Here is a 21,896-nt window from a genome sequence, read left to right as displayed (position 1 = left end):
GTGCATCCCAGGGAATTTCATTTGTTCCCTTTTCTTTCTTAATTCTCCTGATTGGAAATGTGTTTCTTTCATCTACCCTGGAAAACACAGAAGAATCCCAAAACACTGCCAAATCCCAATCCTCCATAGGAACAATTTTAAACTATTAATTTTCAGGAAGGTTTATGTTATGGGTTTATGTGGAAAGGTTTAATGTCTGTGAGAAGACACCAGAATCTGCACAGATGGCAACAATAAGAAGATAATTCCATGTCTGATGAGACAGATCTGGCTAAACTCTCTGGACAAAAATTCATATGTGAGAAAAGAAGAAATTTTTTCCACACATGCCATCTCAAATTATGGGAACAGAATCTACACCCCGTGGATACCTGGGACTTGGAGTGTATAGAAATGGTACCTCCAGAAGAACTGAGGGCTCCCACCACTGAGGAAGGACCAGAAGGATGCCACAGCTGTGGAAGATCAGACAGTTACAGAAGCTGAGCTGGGCAGCTCCGCTGACCTCTTAGCCCTGGTACAGTGGAAGCCATGGGAGAGGTAAATTCAAGGCAAGAACAAAAGTGAAGACATGATGTCTGGTCAATCTGATCAGCTCTGATGAGAGAAGATGCAAACAAGGACTTGATAACTGAAAAGATTATGTTACTAAGGGAACAGGGCAAGGGGTCGGAGTGGAAAATTTTAATGGAACTTGGAGATCTATAAACACTGGTGAACTAATGTAACAAACTGCTTTGCATGGTCTGTGTCTATCTCTGCAACAGCCATAGGGATCCATAGTGCTCACTCGCTCTCTCTCCTCCCTACCCATCCTTTCCCTGCCCTGCCCTCTTCCCTCTCCCTTCCTATTTCTTTCTATCTCTCTACCTCACATTTACTGTTAAATAAAATCTGGAATATTGACTTTGGCATATGGTCTGGTTTGCACGTTAACTCAGGAAGAGGAATCTCCTATAACTGGGTCATAAGATCAAGATAAAATAAAACTATGATAATAGTGAGATGTAAAAGCATGATAAAATCATATCATGGCAATCTCACTTTGACACACTTCTGTTTTAACTGTCTTTTTATCCAACATATGTGGCCTGAGTAGAAGCAGCTGTCATGGCTTTCTTTAGCTTCACCTTTTCATCAGGTTCCTGTTGGGGAATGTTTTGTCTTCTTGTTCATGTGATAGATCTCAGAGGCCCACTTTCATAAGACTCCAAGAAAATCACAATTTTGTCTCACAGGTTTTTTAGTGATATTTTTTTTCCTTTCACAGTAAGTTTCACATTACTGCAAGAGAGTGAGTTGAATAGTTCCAATTAAGATGTTTTTGTTGTTTTGCCCAGTTCAGTAGATGTTTCTAGAGGTGCATTGGGGTTTGGTTTTTTTTTTTTTCAGCAAAGACTCTGAAGAGTCATCTGTTTTCCTGAGTTGACTTAATAAAGCTTTATTAAAGGAGAGCAGGGTGCCAGGGCTTTATTTAATCAATTTCTGGTTTCGCCCACCAAGAGTTCATCCTTCTCTAGAGTAGCTGAACAAAAACAATCTGATCCAGCATTTCTGTGTTGGCTAGTTCATGCAATTACAAAAAAAACAAAACAGTTCAATAGACCTAACATCAAAATATTAGTAGTATGCAATCTAGAGACATTTTATATTCATACCTCTTTACCCTGAATTTCCATAGTTCCTTTTACTATTTTGCAAGGTATTAGCTGTATTAGCAGGTATGTTATCTGAAGGAGAGTTTTACTGCATGTATTGGCTTGACTAATGTGAAAATGAAGACTATGTCAAAACATGATTTAACATTTCTAGAAGTATTTTTTGGTAACTTTTCAACTGCAGCAGAAACAGAGTAAATGCACTGTAAAGAATAGAAATCAGAAAAAAGTTTTCTAATAAATTAATTTTATCTTTATATCTTTATCCTTTTTTGTAATAGTATTAACTTAATCTAAAGTTGTTTTAAAATAATTTGAGTTATAATGATACCAGCATTTTTAAAGTCCTAATAATTGGGTACTCTAGTACTACTAAGAATAAATGCATTTTGTTGGTTGACCAATGTGATATTTGAGAGATTGAGGGTAAGTAAAAATACAAGGTATGAAACCATGATATTACTAAACTCTACTGAAGTGTTGTCATTTATTTCTGAAATGAAAAGATATCACCCAAGATTCTCAACATAGGTGACTTTCAAAATAAACAACAACATATTGACAAAAGATTAAGAATAGTAACACTGATGTTTTGTATTTGGTTGTAGATAATTATTAGACCTGTGTTTGGGTAGCATTCAAAATTCATTTGAAATAGTAAATTGCCAACAAACCTTATCAGGAGATTCAAACACTGGAAAAAGCTCTCACCCTGTAATAGTAGCCCAGCAGACTAAGATAAAAAAAGGTCCCTTAAGCATTCAGATAAGCAGTCCCAGTGATGTTCAGTGAAGCTGGAAGACAAAATCTGCTTATTGCTTCAGGCCATCAAGTCAAAGAAATATGTGTCTACAGTGATGATGGGAAGAGGGTAGTGACTTGGTGGTGGTGTCTCTGTTCTGTAGTTGGGAATGTTGACATTGTGTTAGCCCCTGACTGCAGGAAGAGGTGAAGCTTTCATCGCAACATAAGTCATTCCATTTTTATTCATGTGCCTACCAAAGATTCCCATCTAGAAGTGCTGTCCTCTGACATCTATTTCAAAAACAGCGTAACCATCCAGCTACAGATAGAAATGAAGGTGAATGTGGAAGACAGTTTAACTAGAAAGAGGAGATTAAGTTTCTGTGTTAATAATGAAACAATGCACAATGAAAGAAAAGTCATTGCTAAGAAAAGCTGACTAGATCAGCTGTTGCAGTACAAAATAGAAACCTAGATTCTAGACTTGTCTTTCAAAATTGGTTGTACATTTTATAATAAATATTGTTAGATAAAGTGATGTTTATTGTGGTCTAGTGAATATTTCTTACTTTAAATTCTACATTAACTGTTGAACTTGAAGGAACAATTTGGCTAAGAGAGCCTGTTTGGCTCTTCTCTGGAAGTAACCTGTGGAGGTTACACAAATGATGGGCTGTGACTTGCATTCCATAGGGGGAACGGATGTGGAAGGAAATTAGCACAACATGATCCATGTTCATACTCAGAATCATGATATCCTTTTTTATGTTGTTTTTTGACATACTACAGCCCTTGCTTTTGTAACAAAGATGAACAGCAAGTTCATACCAGCTTATGGTAATGGTAAAGCTCATTTGTTCCACTTGTCACTTTACTCCATGACTCTTGATTAAGTTTATGTTATGTCCATTACATATTTTTCTTTCTCTCAATCTAGGGAGTCACAGAAAATTTCCTTAAAACTGTTGCCAGCATGGAGAAATCAACAGTCTGCTATCGATTTCCTTAAAGACCATAATTTCTTTTCCTAGTAAATTAAGAACTGTCTGCCAAAACCCACTGAAAACTAAAGGATTTCTAGGCTTATTAAAATTTTGGTTACACTGAGAGACTGTGCTTTAAAAGCATGGACACTTTAGGTTATGCATTGTCTTCTTTTTTTCATTTGGAACAGCACATTAGGCAATTGAGTTCAAATACTCTGTCATTTTAATTGGTTCAGGAGAGCAATTGACTTTCAATGGCAAAATGTCAAGTGCTTCCTTTGCCTCATCAAAGCAAATTTGTCAGGAAAAGACTATCATCTCATATAAATAGCAATCAGTGCAATTAATTTGTATGTTTCAATTAGCTCATGATCTAATTATCGCATGGTCTAAGGATAACAGCTAAGGACTTCAAAGAGAAAAAAGTGTTTCTCCTCTCTACTTCAGTGTTTCCTATACTGTTGACTCATATTCATATGCTTGAATAAATCCTCTATGATAGTTGAACTTTGCAGCTTCATTTCACACAAACTTTCAAGTTAGTTATACTGTGAACCTCAAAGCCCAAGTCTACACAACTTCCAGAGGATTTAAAGCTAGCTCAAGTGATAGAAGAAAGACAGATGTTTCACGAAGTGTTGATTATATTTAAATTATTAATGTATTGAGACTAAATCCCTAAGACCTCCTAGCACATTAAAAGTGAAAAGAGTCAGAATGGTATAGACCCAAAAGAAGATTAATGTGTCTGCAATTTTATTGCTGTTGTTTTGAGATGCCAGAGGCCCACCTTTAGCATAAGAGAAGGCTATTTTGAACAGAAAGAGACTTTCAGATTTATTTTTAGTTTGATAGGATTCCAGGCTCTAGAAGAGTTGTTTTGGAAATTTTTCTATACAGGGAATACTTTAACTGTTTCTGATGCCAGAAGTGTACAGCTGTCTCCTTTACTTTTCAAATAATTTCAGATAATTACTAGGAAAACACTACAGGGCCTTGCTTCAAATTCTTTTTGCTCAGTCAAGCTGAAACACATTTCTCTTACTAATAGAAGCCAATACCTCATATTGTTTTCAAAATATATCTTGTTTTCAACCTTTCACCATTTCTTCAAATAAATTTCCAACAAAAATGGGTGACTCCATTGTAATGCAGAATAGTTTTTATTAATAGCAGTTAAAAAAATAAAATGTCAGCAAAAAAATATTTTAATATTAAAGACAGTATTTGTCTCAGAATGTTAAAATTAGTAATAGTATAGGAATTAACAATTTTTAAAATTATCACTTCATTATTAAATTTAAATATGTTTCCTATTTCATAATATCTTGTCCCTTCTTTGGTTTGTCCTTTTTTTTTTCCTTTTCTTTTTATACCTTACAAAAAAAAAAAACAGGTGGGAAATGAGTGAAAGAAAATTGTTGGAATTCTTATCTGACAACTTCCTTTGTTAATCAGTAAAAAAGTGAGTCCTTTCTTCTCCTTGGTAAATTCCAATCTTCCTCAAGTTGAGAAATGAGATTAAGTTATCCTGGTCAATATGATACAGAAGTTTTACTCCTAGACACTTCTATTGTGAGCAACTGTTGCTCCCGTCTCCCATGAATGGAGTACACTTTTATATGGGGTCAGAGTTTGCAGTTTTCTCCATTTATCCTTAGGTTAACTCTCAAAGAAAGGAGCAAAAAAATAAAAAAAAAAATAAAAAAAAGATGTAGAAGTAACTTATGTTTCATTTTTACATCTTGCTGCCTGTATCCCTGAAGGAAGTCATGCTCAAATGATAATTGTTGATACTAAGACTGTAGGCAGACTGACATAACCAAAAAATAAAAGTAGAGGTATTTTATCCACTGGCAGTAGCTTATGATTTGATTCAGGTCATGACAGTCATTGAACAAATTGAATAAATTCCACTTAAACATATATCAAACATAACCCTCTATTCTCTCAAAATAGTCCTGTTTTTATGGGATTAGATTGTTGACAATGATTCTTCCATCTCTCTTATCCATCTAGTTTATTTTATTCAGTATAATGTATTTTTCAAATGCAGACAGCATCAACAGGAAAGCTGATTCTTGTTGTTCACAGTAGAACAGCATCTAGCTCAGGTTGTCACACTTTCACTCTTTCTTGAAAGTGTAGAATTTAAACTTTTATATGAAAACGGTGCAACAAGAATTTCATATATATATATATACATCTATATATATATATCTCACATGCATGATGTCTGTTATAGCCTTTTTCCAAAAGAATTCTCTATTGTCTTATGAACAAAAGAAGAAAACATTCTTTACTGTCCTACTTCAAACTCCCTAAAGTGATGAAGAGCCTGTGGGTCTGAAAGTTCTGTGCTGCAAAGCTTTTCCCTACAGCCCAGTTCTTTAGGCATTTGTGAAGGGCTGATCTGGAGTCACAGCTCTTTTTCACAGTTTCCTCCTAGCTGCTTCAGGCAAATGTAGAGCCACTGTCATAAATTCTGTCATTCTGAGTGATTTAATTCTTCAGTGCATTAAACTAGGAACTCAGGCTCTCCTCACTATCTGCATTTTGCATTAGGACTTTTACATGTAAAAGCTACATTGAGAGATATACTTAGGATTACAATGCCTTATTTTTCTGTTTCATCTAGCCCCTTGTAATCAGTACCTTTTACTTTTTTTTTTTTCCTGACTACATGAATGGCTTTGCTTTTTGTTTCACATTACTCTAAAATATCCTCCATAGGTATGGATAGTCCTGTTTCTTCTGTGAAGTTTCTGGTTTCTTCCAGGATGGTTTTGAGGAAGTATAAAGAAGTCTTACTGACCCTTTTGTTTAAGTATATTCTGTAGTGTAAGGTTCCCCCTAATCCATTATTTTCAGAGGTTCACACCATTAACAAAAAGCAGCAAAAGTATTTCATTAGCACACAGATACTCTAATTCAAGAAATAAAATCAGTTTGCAACTCAGATCAGAAATTTTTAAATCTCAGCTGGAAGTATTTATTAAGTAATGTCAGATCTTTACAGTCCCTGTTGTAAACACCTGGCTGGTTTCAAAATTTACTTTGGCATTCCTAGACTTTCAAATGCATTATGAAATTAGTAATTCATAGCCATTACAGATTTTTTTTTTTTTTCTTGTCATAATCTTGTTTTACTGGAAATCAAATGGTTGTACTTCAGCATCATTATTGCCTCATTAGGAGAAGAATAAAGAGATACAAAAGTTCTTAGTCAACTGTACTTCTATTTCCAGCATGCCAGCATCAGAATTTCTAAAAATTCAGGAGATCTTGCAACTTTTTACTTTATCCTGAAATCTAATTAAAATCAGAACTGTTTAGGAAAGTATGGCTCTGAAAATATAAAGAAGCTGGAAATCCAGGCCATATAACCAATAAAGTTCTCAGCAGTAAGGAGTACAGAGAATTCAATCAAATTTATTATGGTTTTGTTACTGTTATTTTAAAAATCCCATCTGAAGCCACTAGTCTTCTTTTCTGCAGGTGCTAACAAATACTTTTCATCTGTGTCTTAAACCTGTACTGCACACACACACATACACACACACAAACTGCTTCTTCTCTAATTCTTCATTAAATATAAAAAGAATCACATTGATTCATAAAAACGTATAGCACTTTGCAGTAGACGTCCTGACTTTCCTAAATTCATGTACTTTCCCTTTCTTTCCATCTGGACTCTGAGAGAAATGAAGAATCACATCTCATCAGACTCTGTATCCAAGCTTTGTAGGGATCAGAAGCTCAAGATACACCACAGAATCAATCTCTCCTACAGCAGAGACACAGCTTAAAACATCTTTGATAGGGTAGATGCTTATCCACAGATCACTCTATCCTCCCTCACTAAACTCTCTTAGAAGAATGTAATTACATTCTCCAAGACCCAGATCATTGTTTAGAGTTATTTTGTAATGAGGAAAATATAGGATTAAAAAGATTATCTTCTGTTATGGAATCCAGGGCTGTCTGACATCAATCAATCTTAAAATTGTTTAGATTTTTGTTTGGCTATTCTGACATGAAAGTTAGGCTCTAAAATAAATACCTTTATGAGGGGTGGTTAAAGACCAGACTTATTAGTGTTCAGTTTGTGTTCATTTACTTCAGTGCTTACATTCGCTTAAATACCTTTTTTTAGAAGTGAACAGAATTATCAGTCTGTCCTGTAGTATTAAGTTTTCCTATTCTACTAGCATTTTATCGTCTCATCCTGAAAGATTAAAGTCCCTTTTCTTATATATTCTGGTTTTAGAATGTAGGTGACCTGAATTGTCCGTTTCAATTTAAGTGTCATCCTACCAGGTGAAATATATTGAAGCAAAGTTAGACAGTTAAGATATATTACCATCTCTGCCAGAAATAGCTCACCTCATATTCTAAAAATAGGTTTTGTTTTTTCATGCCTGCATCACATTGATGGGTTATTTTCATTCTGCTCTTAAGTGCATTAAGATTACTGTATCTCTTCATTTCCAACTGGAAGAAAATGACTTTTTAATTTGGCTAATTTTTTTCATATTGAATTTTCATATAGGTAGTCCATGGCTCTGTTTTGATCATAATATCCTATTATGTACTGAACAAATGGAGTCCACTTGTTCACAAGATAGGGCTAGAAGTGCATCTGAAATTGGAATGATATGTGGAATGGAAGGGTACATGATCACTTGTAAGGTGGCAAAGACCTCCAGTTTGTGAGAAAAGTCAACAATGATTCAGCATTTAATAATAAACAAATAAGAGACAAGAAAATATGTGGCTACTTGTGTTCAGATTTGTGTGTGTGTATGTGTGAGTGTATTGGCATCTCTGGAACAGTTGCAGGAGCTACAAACAAGAACAGCAGCAAACAAACTGAGAGAATAATTATTCTGAGGCTGGCATTAGACAATCCAAGCAGCAGATCATTCCCAAGACACTCCAAGTATGATTACTAATACGCAATATATTCTTTTTAAATATTCACCTCTTCCCATTTTTCTTTGCATGTGGTACTTTTTTATGGAAAGATAATTTTCATATAGTTATATTTAGTTACTTAAATATGGTGAGATAAGCAGTCCATGTTGCAAACATGACACCCTTCAAGATCACAGCAGTTTCCTTGTGATTTGCGCAAGACTTATAAATACTAAAGCTACTTCATATAAAGGTTGGATACAGCACGTGCAAATGCCTCTAGATGTAAACATAGACCCTGTATTTGCAGTTGCAGCTTAAAAAAAGTCTCAAAGGTTTTTAGACACTAAAGTCATATATTAAAAATATACATTGCAAGGCATTAAACAAAGATTTCCCAGAATTCTGGCTGATCAGTGTTTTGCTATTATTAAACCATGAAACTACACGATGATACTCCCAGAACTGACAAACAGCAGAACATCCACTCTTCTTTGTGTTGCTAAGGATCAATGTGCCCAAAGTGCACAAAATAACACCGAAGGAGTGCTAAATTAATTTTTGTGCTTAAGAGGAAATAAAAATTTCAGTTATATAACTACGTATATAATGAAAAGAGATGTCTCATAAATTTGACCTCAAATGTAGCTTTCTTGCCTTCTAAAAATCTTAGAGACCATTTTAAATGCATGCAAAAGATCAAGAACTGAATAGTTACAAAAAAGTCAAAAGACATGAATGACTTAAAGATTCAAGAAAATCATGAATTCTGTAAAAAGAAAATATAGGAAATACAACTATTTTTGAACATCATTGAGAAAAATAAATTTGCTTTTATAGAACATGCCAAAGGATTAATAATGAAATGCAAGAAATAAGACTGAATATATAAAACATGCTAGAGCTTTTTGGTAATGGGGAATTGTTCCTGGAGTTAGATGATGTTAATAATTAGCAAATCTAAACTATAAGATATCTTGCTACATTTCCTACTTAATTCACACGTAGTACGCTAATCAGAAAAAATGAGAACTTCTCACAAAATTCATTTTTTTTAATCAATTCACTTCAGGTCCAATAAAAATTAGTTTAAAATAAATATTTTTAAAAACTCAGAACTTAAAATATTTTTCTATACGTTTTGTTATATTTTTAGAAGTAATTATATTTTTTCTGGTCAATTATTTTCCTAGTAAGCAAAATCTAGCTTGAAAAAAAGTGAAAGCTGTAAGCTTTCAGTCATGCCTGAAATTTATTGCAATAAAAATATAGAAACCCACCAAATCCCAGACAGCTTTTTAACTCTTTGGCATATAAACATCTAGAGCATAAAATATTCTTGACTTTTATGCCACTATGAAGTAGTAATAAATGTATCATTTATATCTGTCATTACACCAGACACATGGCACTTTTAAAATCACCTTTGTTTTTTTTTTCAGCAGCTATTTCCACTGTGTCAACTATGCTAAGGTTACCCATCAAAATCCACTTTAAATCATTGGACCACATCAGTAAATATAGATTATGCAGTGGTGAAACTGATTTTCTCTGCCTAGCTGTTGTCAGAATGTTTAGCAGAAATCACATATCTATGGAATAAGTGAGCTCATGAAGTGAGGCCTCCATTTTATTCAGTGTTGGAAAGTCATCATTCATTGTAATTCAAGTGCTTGTGTTACACTGCTAATACATAAAATCTGAGGACCAAATTAAATTAGCAAAATATTTCAGAGCAACTGTATGAGTCCAGATTGGAACACAAATCTTCTTTTGTCCTGTGTAAACAGAATAAACAGAATGAGTTTGTTTGCATTCTAGGGAACACAGATGACAATAAAGAAGTGACTGTATAGAAATGTCTACTTCTCAGTTAACAAAGGAAGCTTTTTGCTTCTGGGACACAGTCCTTTATTTCAGGTTTCCCAAGCATCCTATGGCTAGAACTTTCTAGCTCATTTCTTCATAATAATATGTGTCTACTGACCACAGTGACAATGGAGGAAAGATAGAATCAATTTTGCCCTTCCCCTCCTTGATTAAGAGATAACAATTCAGTAATTATTCAGCTCCTGCTTCCTTGGAACATGATCTACAAGTCTTCTTTATTTTATTATTTTTTGTCCAGAGAGGTTCATGATTCCTTCAAATTCTTTCCTCATTTTAAAGAAATATTCAAACACTGGCTATGCAATGTTATTACAATAAATATAGACAGCATATATGATACAATTCCTTACCTCTGTTCCCTTAAACAAAGCACAAATGTGGGACAATCCAATTGGTTGATTTGTAACTTGTAGCTCCACAGTAGAATAGACAACATGCACACCTAATCAGAACATTTTCAATATAAATATCCTTTAAGAAATGGCTTAGCAAAGTAGCAAGTTGTTTTAAATGAAGCCTAAACAAAGAAAGAAGTTGAAAATTGTCACCTTGCAGCTTTCCAAAGTTACTTGTTTCTTACATTAACAACAAGTTTATTTCCCACTTCCTTTTCTCCTCGACCGTATGATGAATTCAACATAGTGTAACATATCAGAAAAATTAGAAATCCTACTATTTTTCCTGCATTTTTATTTTTGTGTATATTCAATATTTTTTAAAAAAATAAATGGCTTAAGTCAATTTTATTTTCTCATTGACCTTTTTATTTTCCCTTTGAACAATATTTCCTTTTAGCAAATGTACATATTTAGATTCAAATTTTATTTTCAGGAATGGGAAACAGTTTTGGGAAGTACTATTGGCATGTCTTTTACTGAAAAACAAAGTGATTAAATGGTTTTGCTTGTCATTACTAAGACAATCAGGACCTCACTAAAATTCCAAGAACAGATCTGCCCAAAGAGATACCTTTTACTCTAAAAAGACACCTTCAGTTCCTCCTAAAGACTCAACACTTGTCTTAAACTATGGTGAATGAAAGCACTCTGCATGCAATACCTTATTTCCTAGTCAGCTTAACACAATGAATCTTGTCTATACATGAGAAAACATTTCATTTTCACTAGTATAGTTGTTTTACTATAATGCAAGAATGGTTATGATGAGAATTCAAATGCATGTAAGTTATAACATGTTTTGAATTAGCTAACTAGCCATAGCACATTGACATCCCCTACCTGTTCTTTACTGTCTTCCTCAACTTTTTCTGTGGTTCCATTCCAGAAGCATCTACTTTTATTACAAAGGAAAAGAGACGAACCACTTCAGTGAAAATTCTTGGAAATTTGAATTCTATCCAGTGTAGTTAAAGCTGATAGACATTGCACTGAATCCACTCTGTTGAAGGCATTTTCCAGCAGAGAGAGATGGATGGAAACCATAAGCAGTTAGCCAGAAAAATAGAAGGAAGGAATAGAAGAACAGAACTTACTCATTTGTAACAGCTGGATTTGTAAGCCTGTATCTGTCAAAGCCTTAATGAAACCTAGACTAATAGCCAAAAAGTTCAAAGCTAGAAAGATGCTCTGTTAAATGAAAGGTCAGCCTTATCTCACAGAGCAATTTAAGGTAATTAAATACAAACTAGTAGTCCTAGATTCACTTTATTGTTAATGGAAAGAATTAGGTGTATATATTTTATGATGAGAAGATTTCCTTTTGGTTTTTAACTCTTTATTTTTTTTTTTTATATGGAATACCTGAAATGCTTAAATTTAAATTTAAAAGTTAAGTTTTAAGCCCTGAATTATACAGCATAAACATTAGCCAAAATTCTTGGAAAAAAAAATCCTATCCAGATCTAAAAGGTAAATTTCTCTTCATTAAGGCTTTGCTTCACAATTTGATTGTGCATGGAGCTTGAAAGTCTAAGCAGAAAATGAAATAGAATTGAAAAAAAAAAAGCTGAGTCATTTAGTGTAGCATGAATCTGTAACTTATAGAAAGAAATTTCTCCTGAGGTTCTTTGAAGTTCTTTGGAGAGTAGTGTAAATATGAACCCATAGAAACTACTACAAAGTTATCTAGTTTGCAGTGTTGATCTTGGCAGGATCAGTGAGTAACAACTCTTCAGGTTTATTAAACAGAACAAAAACAAACCCCAAATGACATCAGTTCTCCCTGACCCCCCACCCAGAATTATCTTTATTCCCTTTCTATGAAATACAGTGTTTCCTTAAAGGGACTCCAATCCTAACCTGAGTGTAAAGAGTATTAACAAAAAAATTCCACAAAATTGCCCGCTGTTTCTCCACTAGATAGAAATAGACAGTGTGATACCTTTAGTGATAGTTATTGCAAAGAATCACAGAATCATGGAATCATTTACCCTGAAAAAGACCCTTAAGATTATTGATCACCAAACTATATTTGTTTTCTCCTTTTACCACCTGTAATGTTCCACCCTATGAACTTTGTCATTCATTTAAAAGAGCAATCCGAAAAACCTTTATTGCATGCCACATCTTCACAACCAGGTACTCAGAGCAGAACTTGAGAAAGTTGAAGAGTTTCTGCTGTTTCTGCTGCTTTTCCTTGGTAGCAAGGCATTTTCTCATTGTTTAATCTTTGTATCTGCAAGTATTTTTCCCTGGAACAAGTGTAGATGATACAAACATCTGAAATACATCTGAATTATTTGACCATTCCACTATTCATGAAAAGGCAATAGATACAGATGTTATTCCTCAAGATCCCTCTGGAATCTCACTAAGACATACATCACATTTGAGAAGAAAGTATTTCACCAGATAACTTAGTAAAATATTTTCTGAGATTTACGTAAAAGGCTGGAGTTTACATGTAAGGTAGGATTACACAATACTAGTATTGTTTTGCTTAAAAACCCTAAAAGGTCACAGAAATAGAGCAGTGCTTACCTCTTAGCCTATTTCCCGTTGAAGATGTATGATAGCAGCCAAATTAGACTGACAGGCTCAGTATGGTTTTTAGTTTATAGTATTAGACTGATATTTTTTGATAAAATTATTGCCATTACTGAAATGATAATATTATTCCCATTGCTGAAATGAAGTCCTTCTGGGCACTGAGTTACAAAAAAAAATAAATTTAATTCTCAGACCTTCTAATGAGTATTGACAAGTAACAGTGTCTTTTGGGGTTACTGTATTTATGGTATACAAACAACATGTCAAATTCCTGTTTTGCTGTAGGCTATATTTAAGGCCAGCAATAAGGGTTACAGTATTAGCAACTTCATTCCAGCTGAATAATTGACATTCCTGGCTGCGTTTGACTTCTAAGACTAACTTGTTCACCCCAAACAAAATCTGAAGTAATACAAATATACTTGCTCAGCCCTTGTAAAGCAAGACCAAAAGCTTTCATCATTTCTAGTAGCTAATAATTCTGAAATCTACTTCTAATAACTTAGGAAAAAAGTGTTACTATTAGAAAATAAAAAAAAATTGCAGGAAAATATATTAGTGAACATATGGAGAGACAGTCTCTAACTGGGTCATGTGGTATAAATGAAAGAAAATTGTTCCACTGTTTTTTTTCACATTTTGTTAACAAAGTGTTGCACATATTTGCATGAGAAATACGGTCAAGGTAGACAATGTGTTTGTATTCAGATTAATTCAGGGCTCTGATTGCCATCCTCCAAGGAACCAAACTCCTAGGTTGTTCCCTCAATCTCAAGTTGGCAGTCTGAGAATCCTCTCTGGTATTTTGTATAAACCTGTCAAAAACTGAGAAAAAAGAGCTTCAGAATGATCCCACTTAAGCTCTGTGGAAAGTTAAAAACTTGATCAAGCATTCCAGTGGAAGTAGAGACAGATGAGTTTGCTGTTCTACACAGGAAAATCAGTAAGAGATTCAGGCAGAAACTCTGAGTCCGTGAGAGACACTGAACAAGCGTAAGTTGAACTGATAGCTGTACAGCCTTGAGCATAAACAGAAGAGAGGAATTTTTTTTTCTGTCAAAATTGTATTCTTTGGGAGTAGCATAGAGCACCTCTTGTTTTCAGAAGGGGAATAACTTTTTTTTCTTCCAATTGCTGCTTTTTCTGTTTTTCACTGAAAATTACTTATTACCTATTTTCAGAAGCAAGAACTGATTCAGGTTTTTTATGTAGTGGTTCTCTTGAACAAAATGATAGAAAAACTGTTATGATGCTCTGTCTGTCCTTTTTCTTACAGCAAGCAATAAAATTGTGTTTATGTGGCTTGGAGAGTCACTGAACATTTAAATGCCTTTTTTTTCCTGCTCACTGTAATTAAAATCAGAACTGATTATTTTATTTTGCTGTGTTTTAGTTACTTGGAATTGCTGTAATTTTTCCACTTCAACCAAGTTTAACTTTAATTAAAATAGAAATTGTTGCTGTTCTTGTTTTTAGCAGGAGTAAAACTGTTTCTTTTTTTATTCCGGATTTTGTGTCTTGACCATCTTTTCCAGTCTGTTGTGCTCAAGGTGTACTTACACCATTTTCCACGCCCTCTACTGTGTGCAGCTAGCTGAATTTGGACATGTGGTGTTAAATCACCCTTTTATTTGGTTTGAAGTTGATTAAGTTTTATAGAGGGTTATCTTAAAAATAACAATTGCTCCATTTCCCTTGATAAAATTGTTGACAATGTAACAGCTTTACTACAGAATATAACTATTGTAACTCCCTGTAGTTTTTTTTTTATAATTTGTGAAGCCAGGTTAAAAGAATTCAAACCACCACAAAAGTGTTTGTGGAAATCCATTTCTATTTTAAAGCATATTATCTTGCATATTTTGTGAACAACTATTCCTAGTATTTGATTCAAACACTATGTTTAAACCTAACAGGTAAAAAAAAATGTCCCTAGTTTGGGAAAACAGGTTGTGCAACCCAGAACAGGGAATGACTCAGTGAGAGATTTTATGTAGGTGTTTTTGTATATCTGCTTTTCACAGTGGTTGCAACACTTGAGGAATAATCTCTAGGACACAAAGCATGTCTCAGCTTGGTCAGTGAAGAGAAGAATGGAGAAGGACTTGATTCAACAAAAGATCTGATTCTCTTTTCAGACATATTTTCTAACATCCTTCTCACTTTATACACACCAGATAACATTGAAATAAAAAAAAAATTACATCACCCCTGCGAAACGTTACCTGGGTACATCAAAACATATCTTTATCTTACTGAGGGCAGAACACAGTTAAACGATTCAGTACCTCTCACAAAATTATGGTCCAGAATAGATGCTTTTGTCTGCCCCCTCTGTGATACTCATGCTTTGCAATAGTTAGAAACACAAGCATCAGCTCCATTCTTAGTTGTGTACATGAGTGGATAGAAAAGAAGAATCAGTAACTCTCCTCCAACCTGCTATTTGCTGATTATTGTGTTGTTTGTTTGAACTTGGCTCTTGTAAATTTCACTTGATGGTCCCTGGATCCTGTACTGGGAGGATTTATATACTTGAATATGTGCATTGAAATGCATTGAAATTCACCATTTGAATATGTATTCCTTGGAACTCCAGCCAATGCAGCCTTTTTTCCTCTGGTTACTGACACTATTTTACGTTTGATTATGCATACCAATGCGGACATTAAAATAGAGCTGATAAATCTTTCCTTCTAAGTGACTTTTTTTTTTCCCTCTAACTGAAAAGGAAATCTTGGAAGTTTACCTCAGCTGCAGAGATCTTCATGAAAGATAAACTAGAGATGTACTGCATGGAACCACCCTTACTGACCAAGTTAACATTCCCGTGAAGAAATTAACTTCACTATCACCAGTGTCTAAAGACATTCACATGATGGAGTGTCAGCATAAAATTGTCAGTTATAACTGATGTTTTCTATGTTCTGAATATGTTCAGTCTTTTTTAGTCATAAGATATTATGAAGTGGGTGATTAGGGATAAGTGTATATTTAGATGGTTCAGGTACACTCTTCCAATGTCTGGTTTGCTAATGTCACAGGTTTTCCTAAGTGGAATATGTGTTCTTGCATTTTGGGATAATCATGTCTTCTAATGACCAAAGACTTATGATCTTTACACTTTTTACCTCCATCATGTCACATAAAGACAGATTTCACTGTAAAATAATGAATTTCCTTTTTTAGGAAATTTCCTAATTTCTCCTGCTTTTATAGTTTTTTTCATTTGCCTGACTTCATGCATTGGACCATTTAAAGATATTCCATATTTTTCCTCTTCTCAATTTATGATTTTATAAAATTCTTTCAGGTCACAGAACATGTACTGCACACTGTACTTGAGATAGAGTTGTTTCATGCATCTCTACAATAAAAATTAATCAAAAATAAAAGAGTTAAAAATAATCTAGTTTAGCTTTTCATTAAAATATTCTTTTTTTTTTTTTAGGAAATAATTACTCATTTAATTTTTTTTAAGATTACATGTATTAGTTTTAATCAACAGTCAAGAGCACTCAGAATTTTTAGGGCATTCTGCAACAATTCACAGCCAGCTCTTACAACTTGTGTGTACCAGGAAACTAGAGACTTGTGATTGGAGTGCTTAGAAGACTGAAAATCAGATCAGTCTCAAACTGTTAAAACAACACTTTACTAGATTGACATTAATTAACATCACATGTTGATAATAATTAGTTATTTCACATTGTTAATCATTATCTCTGCATACTGAAAGCAATTCTCCCATAACAATCATACTGCACCAGATGTGAATATGCAAAATCACAAAGCTAATGCTGTGCAGTCAGCACTAATGGCTGCAGACTGTGATGTTCATATTCACTGAGCTGAATGTGTGCTCCACCTGAGGTCCCCTCTTCCCTGCTTTCACCTTTCCATACCCTAATTCTCCTAACCACCTGTGCTTGGCTGCTTCTAGTTTTTTAAAGCAAAACCAGTCCTTATCCAGCTCTACAGCATGCACGCAGAACCTCAAGAGGTCTTTAGTCAAACCTCCTTCTGAAAGAAGGGTCAGATCTGAGTTTGCACCAGAATGTTCTTGGAAACCTTTGGAGACTGATGCAGCACAACATCCCTGGGAAATCTGCAGCACTGCTCATCCAAGGGGAAAAACACTTGACCAGCATGGAATTGTTCAGATTCCCAGAGCCTCACTGCTTTCAGCCTCTGCTCACACTGGCACGACCATAAGAAAATTGCCCAGGATAATGAGCTACTTGCTGCCAGATTCACACAACCAGTTCCCATAACAAACTGGTAACAGAAGGCATGTCTGGGCCTTGCATTGTCAGGCACACGTACTATAAGGCCTGTGGGCTGTCTCTAGTAGTGATAGTATTAATTTTTTGGGCCTCTGAATATAGAAAAGTGTCTCAAATTATGCAATTGTTGCTAATATTTTGGTTTAAAGTAAGCAGAATATAAATTCTGCTCACTCAGCTTCAATTTTCATGGGTGAAGCATGCCTCCATATCTGACTAGATAAGCGTATTTATTCTTATCTTGAAATGTTTTAATCTATTTAATTAATTTTCAAAGTAGTTTGAAAACACGAGGCACAGTATAAGCATCAACACAGAATCTTTTGAAATTAAGTCACTGGTGGCATCCTATTGCAAATAATAATCCTTACTTAACTATAGTTTTGTGTTAAATTAGTTTCTGTAGACTTAATGAAAACATAGTTACTGTAAGTCTAAGCATACTATAGGAACCTGGTGGCAGGCAACTGCATGCTTAACTACTTCAAATCCTCAAGTTTGTTATGCTTTAAATAGCGATTTGAAAGTATCACTAATGTTATTTCCTGTTGCATGCTTCTATACATATAAAATTATTTTACAGGTGTCCTAATTATGATCATTCCTATTGATTGTGCATATATTATGGAAGGATTTATTTTTGTAACGACTTCTTTTTGTTTCTTGCTTCTCTATGAGGTTTTTGTGTTTCTCCTGGATCTTCACACCTTCCCCTCTCATATCTCACTATATCTGCACAGTTTCTTTGGCCATTTATTACATTTTTATATTTCTCTCAGTTTTTATTTTGCAATCAACTTTGGAAGAAGAGAAAATTAATATGCTAGCTGCACCAGACGTTTATGCTTGTATGTGTCTATTAATGAAAGAAACTGAAATACAGAGTTTCTTTCATCTCTTAGCATGATGTTTATTTTTAATTGCACTGAAACATAACACAGAATTTAATTACTTTTTTTTTTCAGGAAAAGGAGAGAGTGACACAAACATTTTAAGTTTCTGATACCTAATCTTTTATTGTCTTTTTACTGAGTCTACATTGCTATCCATCTCAATATTTTAGTTCAGAAAACATAGAGGCTAATGCTAACGATGAAATTCCAAGTGATCAAGGAACCTATTTTTTTTCTCCAATATCTATTTTTTTTTAATTTTCCCACAATATTTTTCTGGTCATATTTATTTATATTTCTTATTTATTCTTTAATGTAGTTTAGTTTTATAATTTTATTCTCTAGGAAAATAACATCATATATGAAAAAACAGGGATATCAGTATAGTATTTCTGATATTAGAATAACACATACAGAACAGCTTTACAGTGGGAGATAGATGAAATTCACTCTGTTTCAGAAATGTCTTTTTTGGCAAAAACAACAAAAAAACAAAAACAAAAAAACAAAAACGAAAAAAATAATCAATCATTCTATCATTCCACCATGTTTGATTATCACTTTGTTTCCTGCAATAGACACTGTTTTATGGAATAAAGCTTGAAAATAAATTCAAGGATGAAGGTATTACATAAACCATAATCAGAGTGAGTTTCTGTGTATCATGCTGTGTTGGCATATCATAATTTGTATCAATTCTAGGTTAACTTTGATAAGTTTTCTGAAAAATTTCTTAAAGTCAAGTTGTATTAAAAACCACAGTTATTCTTACCATTGTGCTCTAGTTCCAAAATTCAAATTACTATGGTTTATAAGTATTAGCATAGCATTTAATAAACTGAAAAATATTGGTTGCTGATCTGATATGCTATCTTCTAGATATTCACTCCTAAACAGTTTTCTTTTTCTTTCAGTTATATATTTATTTGTTTATTATCTATACAAAAGTAGATGGCTAGAAATAATCTTACAAATCATACATGGAACTACATAAGATTGGGGTAGACCATATAAAAAATATTTTATTTTTTCCTATGTGGTAATAAGGCAAATGAATATGAAGAGATTCCATAAAATGTTCTCCAAAACCAAGTTTTACTTCAGAACACTGTTCTAGTTTTGTTGGGAATACAATTCTTTATGTGGATAACAGACTTGAGACTGTGCATTTATGCTATCAGAATACTTAGGACTGTAGTAGCCCTAAGCTAATAAAGTTCTGATCTTACTCATGACAGCAGTTTCCTCTTTTAAGCTAAGATGGGTATTTCAGGCAGTACTTTACCACCAAATCATTGGAGTTGTACCATGGTATAGCAGCTGTTGACTTTGTCCTAACTAAGTGGAAGACAAAGTAATTAAATTATTTGATTATTATAATAATTATATGCTAAAATATTATTTAGCATACACAAAACAGTGATTTGAATACTGAGATGTTATTTGCACAGGAAGAGAAAGATTTATTCTCGAAGTGTAATTCAAGATATTAAATATTTTTTCTGTCTAAGCTCACAAAGAAATCTGTCATTTGACTTCATCTACTATCAAGGAGTTACTCAGGACCAAATATCTCACAAAAACTCACTACCTCATCATGTTAGACCTAAACGCAAAGTTCAAAATTAGGCCTCAAAATGGAGACAACAATGTCACACCTTACACTACCTCTTTCACCAACAAACTGCACAGTTTACTCACATTTTTGTAGCTTCACCTGTGTAGAAGAGGTAAGTGCACAACTAAATTAGATTGCAGTAATCATTGTAATAGTATGCTGAGAGGAGGGATCTGTGGATCAAAGCCCAGCGAAAACACAGGTTGTGTTGTTAAAGTGAATTTGCATTATTTGTCTTTTTGGCATTGGGTACTGAGGGGAAGTGACCATAATTAAAGGAAAGCTGCAGGCATCCACCTTCAAATGCTACTTCAGTCTGTGAATATTAATCTTACCTTACTATCTGTACAGATGAGAAGAACAGAGTTGTATAAGAACTTTCATTATTTGGTATTTCCTCTTGGCTTGCTAAGGCACTGAATTATTCAGCAATGGTTATAATAATTAATGCTTAAAAAAACCCCAGCTAGTTCTCTCCACTCAGTACCTAGAGAATTTGAGTTCACAACCTGAGTTTAGAAATTTCATTTCCCATGTACATTATAAATATCAAGCATGTCAGTAATGTGCTTGACACACTTAAATCGATATTTCTTTCAATTGCTTTCTTCTATTGCAAAAAAATGCCATTCCTGTAATATATTTCCTTATTATTTCTTTGATCAATTATGCTCTCAGCTCTGACTTTGATAACAAATAGCAGGTGTTGTGGCTTTTATTGCACTGTGATACTGTCAGACTGGAAAGAATTTTGTATAAAGCAGCACATTTACTTTTATTTAGTAGTGGTGGTACACTACCCTTTAGAGCCTACTTCATTTTTTGAAGTTATGTGAAAGCATAATGGGAAATTCAGGTGTGTTGTCTCACATGCAGTGTTTCAGAAGGTAAGAATTGTGTCTTCATATGAATAACCCAGGAAAATTACTGAAAGGCATGCTGCAAAAAATGATCTAAAAATATTTAGTGGGAAAGAATGGTGTCAGATACTAAAATAAAAAACCCTAAACCAACACAAACAAATGAACCCTGAATGAAAACAGATAAATAAATAAGACTTCTTTGTACAAGATATATAGACAATTGAAGGTACAGTATCACTGATCTAAAACTGAGGAGTGTGAAGCTTTGACTTTTGTTTCAGTGGAAAGGTTTTTTTAGCATAAAATAAGAAAAAATAAAGTAAAAGCCAATCATGCTATTGTCTTACTTGTGAGAAGAAGGAATCAGAGCAATATTTTATTTATATTATTTATATTTACTTCCCTTCTGCATTTGTTCTGGTTTGGTTCTCTTCATCTGTCTCAGATACATTTCAATAAAATAAAATAATGTCTCTGGTTTGTGTTCAGGTGCTGTTAAGAATTCTACAGCAGCCTTGGTTTTCTATAGTTTTTAAGATACTCCAAACAGATTACTAGAGAAACAAAGAACAAGCTATAGCAGATGAATACAAAGAAATAGTGAAGTAATAAGGATGTTCATAATGAAAATAATGCTTACAAATTTTTAATATGTCTGACAATGATCAAAATCAGATACTACAGGGGATGTGAAGGAAGCCTTGCAGGAAGCCTCAAGTACAGTGACTTCAGCTATTCTCCTTAAGAGAGAATCAGGATCAATCCTTGGGCATGAAACCAAGGACTGTGGGCTGCCTTGCATCCAGACTGCTTAGTGCCAGTTGCATTAGGATGAAAACAGTACATTCATCATTTGTACCCTTCGGGTCCCCTGTGATGCCACTGCAAGGCTGTTTTGTATCTTTCTTTTTACAATAAATGGGATACAATGAAAGGGCTGTGCTTCACATGACAAAAGGGAGGTTTTTTACATGATTTTGAGAGGCAGTCTCAGTCTGGATTTGTAGGAAGGTGGAGCAGAGGGCGCAAAACTTTGGGCAGTTTGGTTTTGCTGTTCTTTATGAGTAGTCCTTTGAGATAACTGTCTTTAAAA

This window comes from Pseudopodoces humilis, chromosome 2 (genome assembly GCF_049639895.1).
Source record: "Pseudopodoces humilis isolate 2021_Gansu_Grassland_sample_001 chromosome 2, ASM4963989v1, whole genome shotgun sequence".
In the NCBI taxonomy this organism is placed as follows: domain Eukaryota; kingdom Metazoa; phylum Chordata; class Aves; order Passeriformes; family Paridae; genus Pseudopodoces; species Pseudopodoces humilis.
The sequence above is the reverse complement of the archived record's forward strand: the minus strand, read 5'-3'. Positions refer to the sequence as shown.